This window comes from Diabrotica virgifera, chromosome 1 (genome assembly GCF_917563875.1).
Source record: "Diabrotica virgifera virgifera chromosome 1, PGI_DIABVI_V3a".
NCBI classification, from domain to species: domain Eukaryota; kingdom Metazoa; phylum Arthropoda; class Insecta; order Coleoptera; family Chrysomelidae; genus Diabrotica; species Diabrotica virgifera.
In genome coordinates, this window is record NC_065443.1 from 227,615,140 (window position 1) to 227,632,310 (window position 17,171).

Genomic DNA, 17,171 nt, shown 5'->3' on the forward strand with positions numbered 1-17,171 from the left:
CATTTATGCATGTATTACCTGTAAATATTTTGATTTTTAATTGTAAAGAATAGAAAAATTACCGTTCATTTTAATTTTTTTTAGAATCAGCTGAAAGTGGTCTACAAAAAACCAGATATAACCAAAATAAAGATATAAAAAGTGTATTGGCTAATTGGAAGAAACAACATTGTCCATGCATAATAAGTTATTACTTTATAAACAAATATTAATACCTAGGAATGGAACCTGGATATAATCATCAAGAAGATAGCAGGAATCCCGACAAACAACTTAAATAAGTACAAGAATATTGAGGAAATCCTCCTCGATACTACTGGGCAAACTAGAAGATTGAAGAGGACAAAGCCTTTTGAACTAGTTTGAGTGATAGGTGATAGTGAAAAGCAGAGCATAGTGCGTGATGTGGCTGTGTATGTTAGAATAGTGCACGATCTTGTTAGATTAGATAAGAGACGCTATCGGGTAAGCTCTTCATTTTAAGAAACATTAGTAATTTAGGTTAAATTAAAATTGCTCATTGGTCAGTTATGACCAGATTGCTTTTTTTATGTTTGGCAAAAAGGGCGTAAGTCAGAATTGCACATTGCTAAGGTTTTGATGATTTCTGGACCAGCAAAAAACTGTTGTAGACGTAAACTGTATGTACCAATAAAAAGAGCCGATTTTTCTGGTCCAGAAATCATCAAAACATTATCGATGTGCATTTCTGACTTAAGCCCTTTTTGCCAAACATCAGAGAATTGTAATGTACAAATTCTCCTATCTGATTTTTCATGAATTTTGTAGGAGACGAAAAACCATTTTTAGGATCATCTCCTGCTTTCACATGTAAATTTTGACATGTCTTGTAGTAAATAGATAGTTGAATTTACTACAAAACATGTCAAAAAATATATGAAAACAGGAGGTAACCATAAAAAAGTTTTTAGTCTCTCTTACAAAACTCATGAAAAAACAAATCGGAGGTATGTCACATCAGTGACTATATCCAGGGAATGTCTAAAAAATATACTTTGATGTCCCAAGAACCAAATATAACCTTTATATATATACAGGGTGTTACAAAAATACAGGTCATAAATTTAATCACATATCCTGGGACCAAAAATAGTTTGATTGGACCTAACTTACCTTAGTACAAATGTGCACAAAAGAAAAGTTACAGCCCTTTGAAGTTATATATTAATAGCACCAAGGGCCTTAGAGGCCCATGGCTTGAAAAGTTTGTTTTTTCTTCATTTTCACGTTTCTTTATGTACTGAGATTTTCTCTGGCTTGATATGTGATTTTTCTCCATTCCTTCCTCTTATTCATTTTTCTTTTCTGACCCTGTAACACCATTCTTTCCAAATCTTTTTCGACCTCTTGCTTCCATCTATTTTCCGGTCTTCCTCTTCTCTTTCTTGAAGCTATAGTGTAGTTTAGTACCCTTTTCGGAGTCCTCGTTTTTGGCATCCTTTCAATGTGACCTCGTGATCTAAGTCTCTGTGCCTTTATCACTCATTTGAAGTTACAAAATGAAAAGTGATTTTTTCCAATGTATCGAAAACAATGTGCTTTTGTGCACGTTTCAATTTAATTATTATTGTAGTACCTACCATTTAAACAACGTTTTAAAAACTTTTTTGCCTCTTATTGCTTTTTCGAAAAGTCAATTTTTATCGAAATATTGTGAATATTTGTCAAATCCACCACATATTTGTATATGGTTAAGTACGATTATGGAGACTTGGTAATAATATGCAAACTTATTTATGCTTTACATTTTTAGGTATATTTTGAACCATATTAAAAAAGAAGCCAGACTCGATAAAACGTGCCTTATCGAAAAAATACAAAGAGGCAAAAAAGTTTTGAAAACACTCTGTTTAACTAATGGTACCTCAGTAATAGTTTAATTGGAACATACAACATTTGGGGGGTTTAAAGGAACAAAACCCCCATAAAATTTTTACGTGGACATATTAAAAAAGAAGTCGCAACTCGATAAAAACTGCCTTATCTGAAAAATACTAAGAAACAAAAATATTGAATTTAACTAATGGTACCACAATAATAAAATTGAATTGGAACATACACAAAAGTTTGGGAGGATTTAAGGGATCAAAACCCCCATAAAATTTTTATGGGGTGCACAAATTTCACCATAATTTTTCTTTAAGATATTCCTGCCATAATAATGCCACATGTCACATGTCCATTTTCAATAAAAAATCGCTAATAGTTTTCGATATAATCGAAAAAATCCATTTTCATTTTGTAATTTCAAAGGGCTGTAACTTTTTATGTGCATATTTGTACAAGGTAAGTTAGGTTCATTTGAACTATTTTTGGTCCCAGAATAATGTGATTTAATTTATGACCTGTATTTTTGTTACACCCTGTATATACATTAGAAACATTAGAAACACTCCTCACAGTGGCAGAACAAACTCTGGACAAGGCTGAACAGTGGTTCTGTGGAAATAAGCTGGTGCTTAATACTGATAAGACAGTATTTGTTTACTTTAGAACCAGCCAATCACGAGAAGAGTTCCCAGATACAGTCAATCTTTTATCCCAAAACACAGAACCTTCTAGATCAGTTAAGTTTCTTGGTCTTCATATTGACCAGAACTTGAATTGGGGAGAACAAATAAAAAATACGACAAAAAAACTAAATAGAGCCTGCTACTCATTAAGAGTTTTGAAAAACTATCTAGACCAGGGAATCTTACTATCGGTATATTATGCAAACTTTTATTCTCTTATGCGATATGGAATAGTCTTCTGGGGTGCTTCGGTGGATAGCTCAACTGTCTTCATAGTCCAAAAAAAGGCAGTCAGGGTGATCCTAGGACTAAAGGCGAGAGAATCCTGTAGAGGCCGATTCAAATCACTCAATATACTCACTTTCTCAGCTGTCTATATATATGAATGTATTATGTTTCTCTTTAAAAATTTTACTTTATTTTATCACCTACAACCAAATCATGAATATAACACAAGAAGCCTTAATTTGAATATTCCACTTCACAGATTGTCCCTAACAGAGAGAAGTCCTTTGTATGCGTGCGTTAAATTTTACAATAGTCTACCATCTGACATTCAACGGGAAACAAGCTATAAAGCTTTTAAAAAAACGGTTTTTCAACACCTGGTTAACATTGAGCCGTATACTGTGGTGGAGTACCTGGCCTATCAGCCTTGATCAGCATATATGTAATTTGTATTGTTTGTATATTTTAGTGTATTGTTAATATATCTTTTTAATATGTGATTATTAGTAGCATTTTTTAATATATGTGATTGTTAGTAATGTGACGTTATTTGCTCAATTATGTTAAAAATTTATGCAAATAAAAATTTACTCTACTCTACTCTACTCTACTCTATACAGCCCATTACGCACCACCTTAAAAATTGGGCATTTTTGATGTCTCGAATTTCCTAAACCTGTTGTTGCATCTAAGTGATTTTTTTTATAATATTCTAGCCTAGGCCCTAGAATATGTTACCTCCTTATGCTTGTCATGCACAGGGAGCTATACTGTAATATATATTATATCACATTACTATAGAGAGCGATATGATATAATATACATATATTACAGCATGACAAGCTTAAGGAGGTAACCTATAGCCTAGGCTATAATATTATAAAAACATCACTTAGATGGGACAACAGGTTTAGGAAATACGAGACATCAAATATACCCCATATTTAAGGTGGTGCGTTAATTTCTTGGAGAAGTGTATTGTAATTTAATGTAAATACTGTAATATCCAATAATTGTAATTTGATATAAGATGAAATATAAGTTCCTTAAAAAATATATTTTTTATTTCCCACAATACATTCTCCACAGGTCTAAATATCGTCGCTAGACGTCCACCGAATGACCTTCCAGGACGTTAGATGGATGTTCAGCAGCAAGACATTGGACCAAACTGGGACATCCTATGAATGCCCAAATGACGTCCACCGAACGTCCCCTCCGACGTTAGGTGGACCTCCATTGGACGTTTAACAACTTGGCCTTTGGACCAAAATTGGACGTCCTGTTAAGGTCCAATTCACGTCCCCTAGGACGTCCGATTAAGGTCCAATTCACGTCCCCTAGGACGTCCGATTAAGGTCCAATTTACGTCCGATTAAGGTACAATTTACGTCCGCTAAGGTCCCATTTACGTCCGATTAAAGTCCAATTTACGTCCGATTAAGGTCCAATTTACGTCCGATTAAGGTCCAATTTACGTCCGATTAAGGTCCAATTTACGTCCGATTAAGGTCAAATTTACGTCCTATTAAGGTCCAATTTATGTCCGATTAAGGTCCAATTTACGTCCGATTAAGGTCCAATTTACGTCCCCTAGGACGTCCGATTAAGGTCCAATTTATGTCCGATTAAGGTCCAATTTACGTCCGATTAAGGTCCAATTTACGTCCCCTAGGACGTCCGATTAAGGTCCAATTTGCGTCCGATTAAGTTCCAATATACGTCCCCTCGGACCTTAGATGGACGTCCAATGGACGTTCGGTAGCGCGACATTTGGACCAAAATAGGACGTATAAAGGACGTTCCTCGGACGAAAACGGACGTCCAAAGGACGTCCCTAAAGTCCGTGAAGGACGTCCAATGGACGTCCATTGGACGTCCTTGTGCTATTAGGGCTGCGCCTGAATCCAGTTCCATTAAAATAGTACAATCATTAATTAACATATTTGCCTTGTGTGGTTTTATAAAACCATTATTAACATTATCAAAAGAGGTATGGTACATGTTTACAAAATCAAAATCTTGTACATTTTCTGAATCAGAATTTTCACTCTCTACAGGTTCTACATAATGAGTACTTTTTCCTTTGTTTTTATTACACATTCTAGCCAGATGGCCAACCTTCCTACAGATCTTACAACTATATTTTCGGTACTTACAATTTCTAAAGTCATGTTTTATTCCTCCACACGCATTACACTTTGACTCTCCATCCAAACCTCCTGAACCTCCTTCTCGTGCTTCTCTATTTCTGCCTTGGTTAACACTGGTGCTTGATATCTTATTTACTGGAACTGAAGTGTTGGCTTCTACTGCTGCAGCTTCTTTTCTCAACGCCAACTCATATAGATGTTCTAAGGTTTTTGTATGATCCTCCTCACATAAGCGATCCAGGACTGGTCCCTTTCTCACACCACAAACGAATTTGTCTTTTAAAACATCGTTTAATGTAGTCCCAAACTTGCAATCTATTGCTTTATTTTTAATTCTTATGTAAAAGTCTGCCACGGACTCCTTTTCAGCTTGTCTCAAAGAATAAAATTCTATTCGTTCCTTAAAAACAGAAACTTTTTTAGTGAATTGCTTTTGTAGAAGAATACATAGTTCATCGAAAGTCTTATTCTTAGGTAAAACTGGGTCACACAATCCTTTTAATATCTCATAGGCCTTATCACCAATTATTGTCAATAATACTGGAACCATTCTATCATTCTCTACATAATTTGCAATAAAATATTGCTCTAACCTCTCCTGGTATATATTCCAATCAGTACCTATCCGGTACTCTTGTAGGCTGCCTATTGCGCCCCTTAGAACACTCACTTGAGTTGAAGGAAATACTGCACCTTCCATTTTGCACCTTGCAAATACTAAATTATTCAAGCGCCTTGCTTGTAAAATTGTCTACTGCTTATTTATCTTCGTCGCCATATTATGTGGTGTCCACATCCAAGAATATTAAACAATTTAGACGGCATGAAACCTTTATTCATATACTTAATGAACATATGCTAATATCCATGGGCTGCGAACTCAATGGAAAAAATTGGTTCCATATATATAGTGAGCTTCCGGAATTAGAGATGGCGACACATAATGTAGATATGTGGTACAAGGCTAATTGAAAAGAAGAAGAATATTTGACAATTGAATTTTGAGTTGGACAGTGGTGTTTATTTTGTAACAGCGTTGCCACATTCAGCAGATTTCTACTTTTTGGATAGATTTTTGATATATTTTTTTTTAATTCTAGTAAGCAATATTTTTTAGTAGGTTTTTGGTATACAGTGATGAGCACGCTAATAACCGGCAAAAAAGCTCAAAAGATGGAAAACATAATACATTGCGAAACAAAAAGAGATGAAACTAGTGGAGGTGGAAATTATCGTTATAAACGTGTATTAATTAACATTACATTACATAGTTTTCCACCTGTAGACGTCTGTGACAGGAGTATTTTATAAAATTCTACTCTCACAGTGACAGTTGTCATACCTCTGATACGTCTAAAGGTGAGAAACTATGTAATGTAATGGTATTTTAGACGTTTATAAAGGCCGCGTCTCACCATCAAATAATTTGATCAAACAGTTTGAGCAAACCTGACGTACTTGAAGAAGTACGTCAAAGTGACGTCACAATTGCAGTTTTTTTGAAATTCTAAAAATCTGTGCTCTCACTATCAGTCTAGTTTGATCAAATTTTTTGTATTGAGTTGTCTAACTTGTTTGTACTTTATTTAAAATTAAAATTTTTCATTATTATCCACAATGAACACTCAGGATGTGACGTCACTAACTGTCACTTTCAGTTTGCTCAAACCAGTTTGATCAAATTATTTGATCGTGGGACGCGGCCTTAACGATAATTTCCACCTCCACTAGTTTCATCTCTTTTTGTTTCGCAATGTATTATGTTTTCCATCTTTTGAGCTATTTTGCCGGTTATTAGCGCGCTCATCACTGTATATCAACATTTTCTGTGCTATATGCATTATGACTAAAATGAAATTAACTCTTTAATAGTATTTACATTTTTCACATCTTGTTACAATTTCCTAATGTCATTACTGAAAATAAGATTCAGGACGTAGGTATGAATACAGAGATTAGAGAAATGAAACTGGAGTCTGATACCAAACTTTCTTGTTTCAAGCAGCAGTGCAGTAGTGTTTCGGATAATATTTATATAACGAAGAGTTTTGACATTCGGTTCGGTGAGGCTATTAAAATTAAGCTAACCACGGAAAACTAAAATATGTATGTAAAATGTAACTTTGCAAAAATAATGTGTTTACCCGTTTCTATTAACGTAAAATGAGAAAGATTTTTTTCCGGTTTTAATCGTATTACAACTGATGATCGCAATAAACTTTTGAATAAATAGTTATTTATGATATAAGTGTTAAAAGTACACGTTTAAAGCACGCATGTGAGTACACAGTTTGCAGAATGAGCGAAGCGAGTTCTGCAAATTCACATGAGTGCCTTAAACATGTACTTTTTAACACGCATATCACACAATATTTTTTCTACAAACGTAATTACAGGACAATATCTACAAAAACTTTTACTTGAACTTGACTGACATTCCATTTTTATATTTTTTTGACATTACATCAAATTGCCGTATTGCGGTCAATACGAACTGCAGTGCCTTAAAATTTTTAAAGCACTAGTTCCTTGAAGTAACATTTTTAACGCTCGTATGGAGTGCTAAAAATTGCATTTTTAACACGGTTGTAGAAAAAAATGTATTTTCATGATTATTTGTCAAAGAAGGTATGAATGAGGTTGGGAATTGTACCAAATTTGATCCAGACATGCATATGTTAAAATCAATGGATGACAAAATATTATATAAAAATATTAAATATAAAACTGATAAAAATTAATTAAGTACCTAGGTCATTTTGTTTCCCTGTTAAAATATAAAAAAAGTTTGGTTTTTTTACATTCACGTTATACTTATTTATTTCTAGTTAAGTTAGCTGCTGTTTTTATTATAAAAAAACCTAAATTATATTCAAATAAGTTAATAAAGTTTTAATTCTTGATTTAGTAGATTTTAGCCAAGCATGCAATATATTTCCTAAATAAAATACGGCAACGTTGTCTTGTATTGAATTGAGTGCGTCATTTTGTAATTGTTGTGTTGTGTATGCGTTTTATATCAATTTTATACAATATTTGTGTATTAAATTAAGTTTTTATCCCGTACCCAAGTGATTAGTGAAGTGAATGTTTCATATTTTAGTTATTAATAGACATTTTTACAGTGTATAAATTATTTTTCTTCCCTCAACTGTGCCTAGTTGTTTCCAGGTAATGTTAATAATTCCTAAGGTAGAAAGACAATTATTTTACATTATGTTATGAAAACAATGAATTCATGTCAAAATTTATATAAATAATAATTATTACTGTCATTTGTTGGTTTCATTATTGTTCTTACATACATACTTATCATTTTTTAAATATAATCGCTGCTCATGCTAAATTCTATGTTTGTGTATGTTATTAATTTTTTGTTTTTGCAATAATTATTTTTATTTTTATGGTTTCTGTAATAAAAATATTTTTATTGCAAAAACTAAAAATTAATAACGTGCACATTATAGAATTTGGTATGAATAGCGAAGCTTCCAAAACGGTACAGATATCTTCCCAAAATGTTACAGAGATCTTCCAAATCGTTACAGAAATCTTCCAACTGTAAAGGCTTAGTTGGCTTCCAAAAATATCGACGGCGTTGGAATATGGGACCAATTTGGCCTATAGAGTTCCCTATCTACCTCACCCCCTAATCTATGCTAATATCTGAATTACATATTATAGGTTATCTGTCAAGTTGGTCATAGATAGATTTGTAGAGGTGGGAAGTAACATAACTGTTACAGGTAGCATACATTAACCAGAGTGCGTCCAGGGAGAGTGTAGCCAAGCCCGGAAACCAGAGCAAAATATGGCCGCCCTCAATGATCACTGGTTGCCCTAGTCGCACACAAAAATATAAATTTTACATAACTGTCAGTTGTAAAAAGAAGATTGAGGTTATATAGAAACATTGCAAAATTATATTTTGATTAAATTAATGTTGTTCTTTTATTAGAACTGCTTGTTTTGAGAAAGTCTGAAGTGCCTATAGATAGTGCAATATTGATTCGGAGAAAAAAGACGTTAATTCATAACAGAACAGAAACTAAATGAATCTGAACCAAATCATTGTAAACAAAATTCTGGTCTCATTATGGATGGGCTGCAGTGGGGCTTGCAATAATTGGTTTCACACTGATTGTGTAAAAATATCATTTGCTTCTTAAAAAGCTAAAACGGTATTGTGATAATTCGATAGAAAAGGTGAGAGTATGAGTTTAAGTCATTTAGGTTCGGATGTGTGGAAGATACTGGGAATAAGATAAGAAGCTGGTCAAAATAGTAAAGCAGAACACATAGCGTGGAAGGAGTTAGTATGGTTATTGTTAATGAAAAGTATAAGCATTTATCAGTTATTCTGCAGGTGGATTCTCCCAGGCATAAACTGTTGCTAGAAAAGGGGGAAGATCAGATGAGGATGCTGGAGCTAAACTGGTCTGTTACTTACAAGATTAGTTTTTGTGATAATTTGCAAAATGTGTTTAGGTGCCTCTTTTAATACTAGTGACATAACCAGTGTTTAAACATGGATTAAAAAATAGTGTGTGTACTTTTATGTATAGTATTTTTACTACAAAAACGTTATTACGTAGGTCAAAATTTTTGACGTAAGAGAACTGTCAAAACATTAGAATGTGACTTTTCATTATTGCCGTGTTTATAATAAACATAGCAATAATGAAAAGTCACATTCTAATGTTTTGACAGTTCTCTTACGTCAAAAATTTTGACCTACGTAATAACGTTTTTGTAGTAAAAATACTATATGTAAGTTATACTTACAGTAGACGCCCTCTTAACCGACCGACCCTACACCTTTTTGGATGATACTATTTTTAGATTAGAGGTCATACAAGTTTCATAATTTGTCTTGTGAGTGATATTGTTAATTACATATGTATATACACATCGACATTCGTTTCACTTTATATTTTGACTTAATTTGTTTGAAAATGAATCGTGACCCATGGGAAAAGTTATAGCGGACGGACTATATGTACATTCTACTTTTTTGTTTATAGATCATAAAATATATATATTTTTAATAGAGTTACATATGTAATGTCTTTCTGAGGGTGGTTTTAAAGATTTTCGGTTTAACCAACTTTTTGATTATCCGACCTATGGGCAGCTCCCGTCATGGTCGGTTAAGAGAGCGTCTACTGTATATATGATTTCAACTATTTCAAGGAAATAGATTCAAAACAAACAGTTTATTTGTAATTTATTTAAATATTAAATTAAATTTTAATACTTACTACTTTCCAAAAAATTTCATTAAAAGAATAGCACAAATTAAAAAATTATAAAACATATATTTACTAAAAACACCAATATATTTTGTTCACACTTTATTTCCACTGATACGTAACTTGAAAGATTTAGCAACTAACTTTATATTGTCTGTGTGCACAATAGTGCATACTGTTAGTTTTATAAAAAACTCACATTTTTCCCAATCGCACCTAATAACTTCAAAAATAGAATCAAGCTAGAAACATAAAGCATAAACGAACTTATAGGTGTTTAATTCAAAATGACAAAAAACATATAAACGTTTTTTGGACAGAAAAGTAATAGACCACTTGTGTGTTTAGATTTGTCAATTTTAATCAAAAGCTAAGTAATGACTGCTAGGTCTGTATGAATTTTTAAGTCTGTATTACTCATTATTCATCACGAATAGCTGGTAATGTATCCACTGGAAATGTATCAGAAATTTCAACACCTCTTCTTGGTTAATGTGGAAGAGACAGATAAAATTTTTGTAGGTTTAGCATTGCTGGAATAAAGCTTATGTTAAGCGATAGTCCATATTCTCCACTTACTGCGGTCACTTTATTAAGTAAGCAGTATCTGTAGGTTTTCATGTGATTCAGCTAAAAGAACTGTATCATCAGCGTATCTCAGGTTATTTATGATCATGCCATTAATTCTAATGCCTATGTTTATTTCATCCATTGTCTTACTTAATATGTCTTCCGAGTACCTATATATTAAATAATATTGGTGAAAGTATACACCCTTGTCGAACACCTTTTTTTTCATTTCTGTTTCTTCTGATGTTATGTCTTCTTTTCTCACTACCGCTTTTTGGCCATAGTAAAGTATATAGCGAGCCTATAAGGGTCCGTTTTTCCTTTAGAAGTATGGAAACCTAAAAACTGTTAATTGTAATAAAATGAATTATTCTATACCTATACAATATTGTGACAATCAATTGATATCGGCCCTGGACAGATAACGAAGTACAGGCATATTTGTGCTCTTCACAATTTGTTAGTTCTTGAGTGGTGAATCAATATCTATGAAAGATTTTTTAATTTTTGCATACTGGTAAACAAAAGTATGTTACATCTCTCCTACTGTAAGTAAAACTGTAAACAATTTAAAATGATTGATTTAACATGTAGTGTTACCACTTTGAATTCTTAACCTGTCCAAATCAACCGGAAACAAAAAGCTGACAAGTTTCTTTGCTAGTGACATGTGAGCGACTTTACTAATTTGATTTTTAGGCATTAATATTTATTTTGAATTGACTTTATTTATTTTTAAATAAGAACACTTATATTAATTTAAATACACAGACTTACTTCATATTATTTATTTACCACACTAACTTACAAGAACAATAAACACTTAATAGTATTTAATTTATTAGGAAATACTACACATTATCAAATCTAATTTATATTGTACTTTACAAAATGTATCTAATCAAAAATACCTCCAAATCGTACGCTCTAATACAGTATCTCATCGTGGCTTTATTAGACTTCTCACTCATTCACAATAGTTGCCTTAAATACTATTTACAGTTTTTCTAGAACAAAAAGAATGATAGCGTCATTTACCTGTTAAAAGAGTCTCCCTTTGATTCTAGAATGAAAATAATATTTACATAAAATAAAGTAACATTTACATGTATCCAGAAACTGGTGCCAGTCTCACTGGAATGCCAGTGGCATGAAAAATAGACCACCTTTCTATTCAAGACAGCGCTGGCAGACAGCTCTGGACTGGCGCAAAAAAGTGTTTACACTTGAACAAAACCCTATACAAGATAACTCTGCCACATCCTTGGTAGAGGAAGAAATTAGAATAATCACAAGAAACTTCCTTGATGGACAACGGATCATCCAAGTAACGAATCAAGACTGCTAAATACCCCTCCTGGATTTGAAAGGTGACTGAAGAAACCATGGCCAACAGACTTAATAAATTAACTATTTATGTGAACTAATATAAAATATATTATACAGGAGAGTTGCCACATGGCAGCTTCTCCCTCATGTGTTCAACATTCACACCATTTACTTATAGCTTCATGATGAGATGGTAAATTAAATTGTGTATTAAATAAAAAAAATGTCAAAATATTTTTTATACCTAAAGGTGGAGGAGCAATCTATTTCCTGAATTTCAGTTATACAATTTTGATCGCTTATGGAAGATGTTTGTTGTCCTTTATATACTTTCTTATTTTGTACACCAATCCTTTTTCTCAGCGATTCCAAATTCAATTCTTGTTCTGCATTACTTCTAATCATTGCAGGAAGTATTTGTATTGTACGATGACCTGATACTAAAGATATAGGAAAAGTCAAACAATGAGGAATGCACATAACTTTCCCCTTGTTGCCATATTCTAAATTTGAAAAAATATATAGAGAATAGTCAGATTTTTTTGATATGCCATTCCTATTACAGCAAGCATTTCATTGGCTAGAATTAGTGACGAGTATAATATATGATGTCATGGTAACTGACGTCTGTCATAATATTGGAGGTTACATTTATAATGTCAAATTATTGTTTTCAATTTATATTTTATTTATTTAGTTTATATTTTAACAACGGTTTATTTTTTAAATAACTTTACTTTCCCTTCCGTATCCTTGATTGGTCGTTTAGGTTCGTAATGGTTTTCTTGTATGGTAGGTTTAGCATTTAGGTTTAGTTAGGCATTAATTTTAAAAAATGTTGCTGGCTAAATGGGCACAGCTTCCAAAGGCCACAAAAGAAGAAGAAAAAATAAACAAACAAAAATCTTACATAACCTTCTATCTAAGCCTTCTATACTATAGGAAAACATGACTGACACTGGGTGCGTTCGGATGACCACAGCGGCTGGACAGCTGAGCCAGCAGTAGCTGTCAGACGTCACCGCTGGAAGTCAGCCGCTGAGAGATTTACTAAGCTTTCCCTATCACAGCTGGATACAACCACTCAGCCAATTTCTGCTGACAGTCAGCCGCTATGGTCATCCAAATGCACCCACTTATACGCTCTGAGCTTCGCTGGTGTCGCTCCTAGCGGATTACTAATTCAACTTTCACCAGTAATTTTTAAATTTATTATTTAATTTTATCACTTAATATTTACAACGCAAAAAAGTAATTAAATTGTAATCGATTTTTTAAAAATTTTGCTAACTGTTTTAACGTTCTCTTAATGAAATATTAATTTCTTACTTCAGATACATTCACAATTATCGTGTAGATGGCGCTTAGATGATTTATATCTAATTATAATTAGATATTACAAAATATTCAAAAAACTTAATTCAGTATTTAAACCGTAAGTATACTTAAGATAAAAATATATACCACAGCTTTGACCAACTAATATTTTTTCTAATTAATGTTTTTAATTTCAATTTTAAATTATTCACTTTGACATTTATATCAAATTTCCAGTAAAGGTTTACAGACTTGTCACTATTGGCTCTCGCGATTTTTTAATTATCCCCTCTACCTACGAGCTCAGCGTATATTACAGATACAGTTGGAAAAATGAAAGAATACCCATGAACGATCACATCAATCACTTAATTTATGTTTGTTGTCTTTTTCTATAAATAATAAACGTTTGTTATAGAAAAAGATAGGAAACACAAAATAAGTGATCGATGTGATCGTTCATGGGTATTCTTTATTTTTCCCACTGTAGTTATCTTTGTTTCACACTCTTAAAGACAAAGAGAAACAGTGTCACCTGTAGTTGCTGTGGTAAATACATACCGTCGAAAAAATGAAAGAATACCCATGAACGATCACATCAATCACATATTATTCAGATTATCAGATTATTAATAATCTATCTCTCTCATTTATTATTTATGAAAAAAAAACAGCAAATACAAAATATGTGATTGATGTGATCGTTCATGGGTATTCTTTCATTTTTCCGACTGTATATGTTTTTATTTGGCAACAGCGCTTGTTTCCAAACTTAACGGTAGTGAAAAACTAATAAATGAGGAAAAATTTGTTGAATTTGCTTGCCGTCAAGTTTGTATGAGTACCAGTGGGTTATATTTCATTAAATATAATATGAAGTGCATGCCTAATTGTTTAACTTTTAGTTTATCATACTTTAACAATGAATTGGGTGGCTCTCTGATCCAATATAAGTACTGTTATTATTTCCACTAAAAATGGTTACAGGAACAATTTTTTAAATTTTTTGATTTGATTGATATGACACATTTTTAAAATTCTGATCAGTCTGACGTAGAGGACATTTTGTTTGAATAATAGGTTTGTTCTAGCAAACAGTCGAACTAGTCAGCAAACAGTTGGTCAGTGAGAGAACATAATACAGTTACGAGTGCTATCCCCTCTACTCGCGCTGGTCCACTATTCGCTAATGGTTTCAGACCGTTTGAAACTCGTGCTAGAACAAACCGATTGTCTAAGAAACAAATCACAATAACTGAATAAAACAGATTTTCCCACCTACCTCTATCCAAAGTATACATTTCCTGGCCTCATTGTAGGGAGCATAGTCATATTTTTTCTCCCTAGGGAAACAAAGTACTTTTAATCCCTAGAGAGTAAAAGTAAAAGTGATGTTGACGTCATACTATGTCATAGCATAGATGAAATAACTTATTGACACCCTATACTATTACTCTATTTTCTATTAGGTAAGTATCCATACATTTTAAATTTTATTTATAAATGTTGCAAAATGGTAAAAACAGTAAATTGTTATTTTGATTTAAAAATATTTCATTAATAATTTGATAGTTATACTGTACCTACTTGTTAGTTTTAGTTCTCTAATGAATTTTGTTAGTTCTATTGTTGATTGAATACACAAATTCCTGTATTCAATTATGATTCATGTATTCAATCAACAGTTATATAAATATTTTAAAAATGGAAAAATGACTTATTTGAGGGAGGTGGAAAAATGTATAACATGGGAGAAGTGCCTTTTCCTCCCTTGAATGATTACTGTAGTAAACTAGTAAGCTTTATTCTTGGGAGGAAAAGGTGCACTTCACTCTCTTGTTATACAAATATCTATAGGTGTTAAATTGGTGAATAAACAAAAAACCAATATAAATAATTAAATACTTTCGCTTTCTTCTCTAAATATTGTTGGTACAGCATTGCATTTTAATTTTCTGCTGCCATCTTATCTAACTTTTTTCCACATGTCAGAAGTAGTGTTCCTAAACCTTCAAATATTGAATACAATATTTTTTAATGATATAAATATTATAAAGAGAATGCATCAAATGCAAATACTCAATTAATTTTACTTGAAGAACTTACTTCACAAACAACAGCATATTTGTTTGGATCTTGTTTTAACCCTATATTTTTAATCCACACTTTCCGTCGTTCAGATTCTTTTGGGAAAGAATTCATTTTCACATTATTTTTCCCCAATCGACTTCGCAACCTTTTACCTTAGAAGAAGGCATTTTTCAACCTGAATAATAGTAATAGTAATTTAATATTTCTCGATCTATCTAGTTAAGTGAGGTTAAACCAGAGTAAACGAAAAATAAACAACTGATCATCTGTTTACCCCTTCCAAATTAATCCGGAAATCTGAGCAAAAGATGGCGGAGCCAATCAGCTTTTAGCGTATACGATGGCAACACTCTTCCAAGACGCACACTGACATTAACTAGCGTCTAGACAGCATACCAACAAATCAGGCAGATCGGTATCGATTCATACAAATCAGATTTTTCGATCACATCGAAAAGTATCGACAATCGAATCGTATTTAATACTATTTTTAAAACTATTTCTTAGATCTAACCTAACCCTCTTTTTCAATAATTATTTTTTTATTTATGTATTATGTATTTACTTGTGTTTATTTATTTATTTCATAAATCATAACATAATTCATTTTTTTTAATATACAATGCCTAACTTGTTGCAAAACAATAAAGCGGTAGTGAGAGAAACTTAATGAAAAAAAGTAATTGAAACCAAAAATGATAGAAAACTAACAACTCGGAATATTCTATCAAAAAACCAAAGAACAAAACATCAGTTGTAAACTATACACAAGTAGCATTAAAGATAAAAAGAAGATATTAAAAATAAAGAAGGAAGTGTTATTGAAGAAGTAAAATATATGTCATGTCAGTTTAAGAGGAATACCTTCAAAAACTACTATTAAAGGAGAAAAAAGTAGATGCGGACCAGAAATAGACGATCCCGCCAGAGATGACATTAATGAAATCACGATGCAACAAAGCACCAGGTAAAGATATAGCAAAGAAGACAAAAAATGATACACAAGTAAAGCAATACCAGAGAATGTAACAATTCTAGAGGTAAAGCTCTTCTCAATATGTCCTATAAAGTGCAATCAACTATTATATGTATAAAAGAAGATGCAATACACAGAACCAAACAAGTGGTGGAAAAATCATATGATTGCCAAATAGGGCTTTTCATCGAATCTCATTTGTTTCGAGCTTCTGTCATATGTTGTATAATATTTGTATATACATACATACATATCTGCATAATATTCATATACAGTACGTAAATTGTTCGGCTGGACATGGGGAGTATACATTGTGGCAATTATGGCAACTGCGCTCTCTCGATGGCAATATGGTTGTTAGCATTAAGGGGCATTAACCTCAAAATGGACAATCAGCTGACACAAATAAATGTCAAAACATGACAATGTAGTAGGCAATGGGAAAACTGTGTCTGTTTAAATTTTAAAATTAGTTTTTAAATAAAAAAATATTTTAAAAATTAAAATAAAATTATTAACTCATTAATTATAACCTTTGTTTTTGATTTATTTATGGACAGCGTTGCTTCAGAAACTCACTCATTATATTCGTTCTACAGCTGCTCTATTGCACCAAAACTCGTACTCGAACAGACACTTCAACTAACACAAGTTAGCGCAGTTGTCACAATTATCTCAATGTATATTGCCTATGTCCAGCTGAACGATTTATGTACTGTAT

At 32.3% G+C, this 17,171-nt stretch overlaps 1 long non-coding RNA gene across 1 annotated transcript; it reads right to left on the reverse strand.

The window, feature by feature from the left end:
• Positions 1 to 11,509: 11,509 nt before the first annotated feature.
• On the reverse strand, positions 11,510 to 15,889 carry LOC126879048 (uncharacterized). The gene is made up of 2 exons (XR_007695951.1): positions 15,490 to 15,889; positions 11,510 to 14,726 (listed from the first exon to the last, which is right to left on the reverse strand). It is a non-coding gene; the product is annotated as an uncharacterized LOC126879048 (long non-coding RNA).
• Positions 15,890 to 17,171: the final 1,282 nt, after the last annotated feature.